Genomic DNA, 7,850 nt, shown 5'->3' with positions numbered 1-7,850 from the left:
AGCAGGCTGACCCCAAAGGAGTCCTCCTTCTTCTTGGCTTCCCCTTTTTATATTTCCTCTCTCCTCCTTTTGGTTATATCAAAAGGTGGCTTGTAACCACCATCAATCAAAGAAAAGTGAAAGCGAAGTCACTCAGTCATGTCCAACTCTTTGTGATCCCATGGACTGTAGCCTACCAGGCTCCTTCATCCATGAAATTTCCCAGGTAAGAGTACTGGAGTGGGTTGCCATTTCCTTCTCCAGGGGATCTTCCTAACCCAGGGATTGAACCCAGGTCTCCCACATTGCAGGCAGATGCTTTCCCTTCTGAGCCACCAGGGAAGGGAATGTAAATAGGCATATGCTCAAGACCGACTGACAATTGGAAGTTATAAAACAGCAAGCTCTGTTGTTTCTGTCTTCCCATAATTCAGTCTGTTTAATCAGATGCATATATATGTAGAATTTTACGAACCCTTAATGGACTCCTAGCTGCCTAAGAGAAGCCTCTGTGGTTAGTTTGTGTGCTAACCACATTGTGTACCTAGGGTGCATGTGCAGGAGTTGGAAAAGTCTCTGTGGTTATTTTTGTGTCGTATCTGTGAGCTGTCCTGGGATCCGGTGCCTCCTTTTCAGCTAGGGCACTCGTTGTTCGTGCCTAACTTCCTCTCTAACACTTTTAAAGCACTTCTTGTCAGTACATTTGATCCACACTAGTACATGTGTAAGGTGGCTTTTTTAAAGGCAAAACTACTTTGTTCTAGCACCACCAGTGCCCTGAGCAGATGAGCCAATGCCCTGAACTGATTGTTCTAGAGACATCTACAGGTAAAGAAGTCCGAAAGCAACATTAGAAGGGTCTGTATGCTTTCCTGGCAAATGATTTTCCTGAGAGAATTTGGTTTAAAAGCCGGTCTCTCCACTGCAAGCTGTGGGAGTTTCTGGGGAAAATACTCAACCTTTATCACTCAACTGTTAGAAAATCCTTAAGGAAGCACTTAAAGAAGAAAGATCGAGACCTGTAATCATGAAATGTGCTTTAAAAGAAAAAATGTAGCCCCATCTTTGAAACAGAAAGCATTCTTTAATCAACAGAAATTATTTACATGTTTACTTTCTGCAGAAAATGATGGGTGCTAGCTGCAACTGAGTGATTGTGAGTGTGTGTGAAGTTGCTCAGTCGTGTCTGACTCTTTGTGACCCCGTGGACTGTAGCCTACCAGGCTCCTCTCTCCATGGGATTCTCCAGGCAAGAGTACTGGAGTGGGTTGCCATTTCCTTCTCCAGGGGATCTTCCCGACCCAGGGATCCAACCTGGGTCTCCCACATTCTAGGCAGATGCTTTAACCTCTATTGAGTGATTAAGAAACTATAAATGAATAAGGCCTAGTGTTCTAAATACTTGTCTTAAATACAGCTTACTAAATAGACAAGAATGTGCCTTTTATGAGAATAGTTCCTCTTGTTTATCTTATGCTACCTACAGAATATTAACTCATCAAAACTAAATGTATTCAGATTTTACGAAGATCAAATAAATTTAAAAGTAACTTTTCCTCAACAGGAGAGACTTAAGGTTTTCTTTAAAAAAAAAAAGCTAGATATTTTGTATAAGACTTTAATTTCAGTTAATTTTGCTGCAGAATACAAATACTTCAGTTGAGAGTATTACAGATATGAGATCTCTGATTTGATTGTGGACAGCTGAGGTTATTTTGATATTTGACTTTGTTCCTGTAAACCTCCAACAAGACAAGTGTTATTCTCCATTCTGCAACTTTTTATCTCTATCTGAGTGGGAAAGTGTTATACTCTTCAAGGTCAGAGCCTGGAGAAAGGCCTGTTCTGTATGTTTCGGGCTACAGGCAACATTCTTTTACACAAAGTGCAGAGACAGTACAACTAAGCACAGACAGCAGAGCACAAAGCTTAAGGTAAAAGGAAGAGATTTAATACCCAGTCAGATTTGATCTTCCATGTTACGTTACAAAAGACAGGATTTTACTGTCTTGTTCTTTCCATGCTTCTCCTTTCTTCCTGTCTTTTCCCCTACTTGCCACAATGCCACCAGTCCTATCAATGGTCTCACGTCAAGGTTTCTTGTGTTTCGTATAAGGAAAACCTTTCCTCTAGTGCTGTAATTAGCCATGAATGGCAGACATCAGGCTTCCCCATCTGAAGAGAAGATGCTTTAGGACTGTATGGTTTGGCAGCCGGCCGTAAAACAGAATAATTCCCGGAGCGAAATCAGCCCTGCTTTGTTTCTTTCTCTGTTTTCTTCTTTTCTTTCTTTTTCCTTAAACCACTTTGTATCTCCATTATTTTGATGAAATATGTAAGCATTTCATTAAACCCTTTTTTCTGTTTTGCAGTTCATGGCAATTGCTCCCAAAAGGGTGAGAACTGTGTCATTTGTGTCTCTTATCCATCACTTGGCATATTATATGGACTTCAAGAATATGCTTCCATGAAGACTTTTTGGAACTTTACTATTGAAAATCTGATTTGTACACATTTACCAAAGTAACTTAGAAACTCTAAAACCTTAGCATATTAGTCAGAGCATATAATCTAGTATCCTCTATTGAAATACTTCCTGGAAATCCATTTTTAAAAAATGACTCCTGTGACCAAAGCCTGAAGACTTTTATCCTCCAGTTTCTGCAGAAGTTTCCTCTTTCTTCAATCAAGTAGGTCTGACACATACTCAGCATCTACAACCTTCCTTAGCCTGTGTTCTTTGGAAACCCACAGTTATTTCTGACTGGATTCAATCCTAACAAAACTGAAATCTTAATGTAAAAAATCAGAGTAGTTACAAAGGGGAAAACTTCACATAAGATGCTTGTAGTTAATTGTCATAAGTTTTTTTTCTCCAAAATATACACATTCTCCTTCCATAGTTATTTTTTAAATTATTTTAAAAACTGCAATGAACACCTTATAAAAATGTCAGATTATCTTGCCTTTTATGTAAGATTACCTTGCCATTTTAGTAAGGAATATTAATATACATATTGCTGATAAAAATTCAAAATTTAATAGTACAAAGTCAGTGATTAATAAACTTTACATGGTCCAAGTTTTTTACATTGTTACAGGAAGGACTTCAGAATTATTATGGTAATAAACTAATAGCTGAAAAAATTAAAGTTAATATCTATAGTAATAGCACAGAGAATATAAAGCTAAGTTTAAAAGCTGAATTAGAATTAAGCATCAGTTAAGTATGGAATCTCAGGAAGAACTTTTTTCACTTCCACACACTGCACAAAGTAACTGTCCTTTCTTTTTTCACTTTTTTTCCCCTTTCTCCTTATTCTCTGGAATTATGTTGAAATCAGTAGTTTCTAGATTTAGAGATTTGACTGAACAGAAAAATTGCCTTTCATTGAGAGAAAATTGTCATGTTACTTTTGTGCTTCAACTTGTTACGTTTACCATTTCTTGTTTCAAAATCTTTCAAAGAATGTGTCTATTGCAAATAGCCTTGTAGGATAAAGATGGCGTCTCTGCCTTAAGAGTACCAAAGGGCAGGCCTGCTTGCTCTCTACTAGGAAAGATTCAAGTTTCCTAAACTCAGGCCTCCTTTTCTCTCATGCAGCTCTCTGCATATGCTAGTATAATCTGGCCCTCTGTACCTTTCCCTTGGGACTCAAGAAACTAATGTACATGTACTGATGAAAAATAAAATCATCTGTCTCTGAATGAGGAGTTCTTTGTCTTCACACAGCATCCATGACACTACAACACACTTATTAGCTTGCAAGTATAGTAAAATCTCAGAACCTTCAGAATTCTCAGCAATTTTTAAAAATTAAGACCAAAATAATTGCCAGCTCTCTTTTTCTAAATTTTAATTGAAAAAAATAAAAATTTCTACCATTAACTATCATCATTCTTATATGTAAGTAGTTAGAAAAGATATAATCTCATAATAAAGAACAGAGCAAGGAAAACTTCGTCAAAGACTGGTAACTTCCCAGGCCAAAGACAACATCCTATATAGTGTTGCCTCAGTGTCAACTCTGCAGAGACCTAAAGAGTAGTGCTTCTGTAAGTCCAGAAGGCTCGTAAGTAAAACCTGTTAGCTTCCCTACAGGAGAACTGCACAGCTCTCAGCAGAGCCTTTCATAGTCACAAAGGTAGTTTCTTGTAACAGAGAAGGAAGATGACATGAGGACCGCCTAGAGACCAGGAAAGGCACTGGCCTCCCGTCCACAAGCCTCAGTAGTCTCTGAGATGTAATATGCAGAGAAGAAAAAATTCTGTAAGTATGGGGCCTCCTGCCATCTGCTTCATCTACGGCAGTGGCAGAAGCAGTCAGTCATTCTGGGGAGCCACAATATCGGTGGCAAAATTCCTCCAACTTCTGCCAAGTCTAACATTTGGTTATAAGGGAACAGCATCTGGAAATACTTTCTTATTCTACTGGATGGTATTACATATGGACAGTCACTTCAAATATATATTGAAAAGTCAAAGCTTAAATCTCCATCAACATTAAGGAACAAGGAAGAAAAAGGAAAACTTGGCAAGATTTTGTTCCTAAAATAAGCATTCTCTACTCTAAATCCTTAGACGGAAGTTTGGAACCTATCTCAATTACTCCATCTCGCCCTATAAATTGGACTCAGTTGTTCTTTGGAGCCAAGTTCAAGAGCTCCTCGAATCAAGCAAGGTTCTTCAAATTTGGGCCATTTGAGTTAGAAATAAGGCAAAGCTTCCTTGTTGCCTCTCAGACACTCCTTCAATGTCTTCTGTCTCTGATCACATCATGTAGAAAATTCAGTGTAAGGGATCTGAGCCACTAGTAATGAAAATGGTAGGGAAAACATCTAATTATGATCATGATTGCCAACAACTGACTTCAAAAAATCAAGTTTCCAAGTTCTTCAAGCTTGATAATAGCCATTACTTCCTATTTCCCTCACCACACCACATTTTTCCTCTTATTAAGTAATTCTGAGCCCCATCTATGCACTATTTCCACGATTTTAAGGTTCCATTCCACAGACAGTCAAGTTCTCTTTCATGGGAATAAAATCCTGCTGCAGAAGCATTCCTTTCCAGAAACTTGGCTCAGTAACTTTCCACTGTAATTCTTGTTCATGTTCCCATGCTGAAAAACTCCCTGAGTCTGCAAGAAGGACAGAGTCCTTGACTCTTCTGATATAGAGAATAAACAAGCTCTACATTTAAAACCTTTTGACTGGTAACTTGGAGATAACTTCTTCCTTAAAATCTTAGAGATTGGAAAAGAAAAGGCAGGAAAGTTTTATTGGAAAGACTTTCTCTTCGTGGTTCCAAACTTCTCCAATATGGCTAAATACAGAATGCCCTTGGAACTTCTCCAACCTTCAGCCTTGCCTCCCCTCCATTCCTGCCTCTACCTCCCCTTCCCTATATTCCAAAACTGTTTTCTCAGCATAGGACCTTGGCACCTGCTGTCCCCTCTGAACAGCACCTCACTGCTGAGGCCATTTTCTTCCGGAAATCTTCCCTGGGGCCTAGGTTCATTGTATTCCAGAACCCACTGTAGCTCTTCTATCTCACCCTATCATCATATGTGCGTGCTGTAATTGCTGGGGTTTCCTTCCATAATTTCCTTCTTGTCAAGGGTCAATGAAGTCAGGGATTTTCCAGGAATTAATACAGTGTATGACACCTGTAATCACGTAATAGATATTTGCTGAAGTAATGAATGAGTAAAATTTTAAACCTTGTTTTTGCATTTGAGTCAAATTTCCCTGGTGGCTCAGATGGTAAAGCAGTCTGACAGTAAAGCCCGCAATGCGGGAGACCGGGGTTCAATCCTTGGGTCGGGAAGATTCCCTGGAGAAGGCAATGGCAGCCCACTCTAGTAGTCTTGCCTGGAAAATTCCATGGACTGAGAAGGCTTGTAGGCTACAGTCCATGGGGTTGCAAAGAGTCGGACATGACTAAGCGACTCCACTTTTGCATTTGAGTTAAGCTAAAATAAACCTGCTTATGCTCAGTTGAATACAATTCTCTTTCAGTTTTGAGGAGCTACAAAATAATCAAGTAATCCAGTAACCTTACTGTATTTCACTAAAGAAATAATAAGTAGCCCAGAAAGTCAATATTAATCAAAATGATAAGTAAGGCAGACTCTAATTTGATGCAGCATGTTTTTCTAAATTCAATAGAGTATAGGTAGAGCAGAAATAGACATCCCAGCACAGTATATTCACTCTGTTCTGAAAAATATTTTTAGTGAAAAGGAGGGATTCAACTCACATATAAACACGAGACAGTTTTAAATATTTCCCAAAAAATCTTCATTAATAATGGACTTTTCTTTCCAAAATACTAAAATAACTTAGTCATCGGTACTATAGCAATGTATATAATGTAGTCATTATTTTCTTATTTAAAAAGTAATTTATTCCTCAAATAAGAGCATATACTTAACTAGGTTTATACATATACTTTATTTAAAAGAAACATTATATTTTAGAAAAAGTTTGATAAGTTTTAGCCTAAAATAAGAGAGGATTTAGAAGCCATAAATTATGTTTAAATGAAACTTTTATTATTCTAGAGTGCTGACAGAAGTATTTACTACTTTTGATAACAGCAATATGCCTCTTCATTTATTGTACATTTTATGTTTATAGAAGAAGATGGAGATCCAATTATTTTAGTTCCAGCTGCCATAAAAAATTACCTTAGACTGGGTGGCTTATAAATGATAGACATTTATTTCTCACAGTTCTGGAAACTGAAGATTCAGGAGCAGGATTCTACGTGGTTGGGTCCTGGTGACAGCACTCTTCCAAGTTGCTGGTGCCGACTTCTCCAGGGGACAGCAGAGCAGAGCAAGTTCTCTCCTGACTCAGAAAAGAGCACGAACCAGTTCATGAGGACTCAGCCCTCATGGCCTCATCTGATCCTCATTACCTCCCAAAAGTCCAAACCTCCTAATATCATCACATTGTCAGGAGAATGTTTCAAGATAGTTTTGTTTCCACCCCCCACACCCCCTGCGACAAACTTAAAATAATTTACTCACAAAGCTAGTCATTGCGGGGTGGGGGGGGAGGGAGGAAATGAAAGTGTTACTTGCCCAGTTGTGTTGACTGTTTGTGACCTCATGGATGTAAGTCCATCAGGCTTCTCTGTCCATGGGATTCTCCAGGCAAGAGTACTGTAATGAGTTATCATTTCCTTCTCCAGGGGATCTTTCTGGCCCAAGAATCAACCTGGGTCTCTTGCATTGCTGCCAGATTCTTTACTGGGAAGCTTACTTAACCAAAAAGATAAACATTAATAACCCCAGTGGTTAATAAAGCTGCCATATGGTTCAGCAAACCCACTCCTAGGCATATATCTAGGAGAAAACCATGATTCTAAAAGATACATACGCCTCAATGTTCATTGCTGCACTATTTACAACAGCCAGGACCTGGAAGCAACCTAAATGTCCCTTGACAGAGAAATAGTTAAAGAAGATGGGGCACATGTGTGTGGTGGAATATTACTCAGCCATAAAAAAGAATGAAATAATGCCATTTGCAGCAACCTGGATGGACCTAGAGATAGTCATACTGAGTGAAGTAGGTCAGACAGCAAAGGACAAATACATACGATGTTGCTTGTATGTGGAATCTGAGAAAGTGGTAGGCATGAACTTACTTACAAAACGAAAATAGAGTCACCGATGCAGAAAACAAGCGTGAGGCGACCAGGGTAAGAGGTGGGATGGCAGGTTGACACACATACACGACTGTACATACAGTGGAGAGCTAACGGGGGCCTGCTGGGCAGCACAGGGCACTCCACTCAGTAAGAGGGGATATGCATGTATGTGCAACTGACTCACTTTGCTGGATACCTGAAGCTAATGC

This window comes from Capricornis sumatraensis, chromosome 13, assembly GCF_032405125.1.
Source record: "Capricornis sumatraensis isolate serow.1 chromosome 13, serow.2, whole genome shotgun sequence".
NCBI lineage: Eukaryota > Metazoa > Chordata > Mammalia > Artiodactyla > Bovidae > Capricornis > Capricornis sumatraensis.
The sequence above is the reverse complement of the archived record's forward strand: the minus strand, read 5'-3'. Positions refer to the sequence as shown.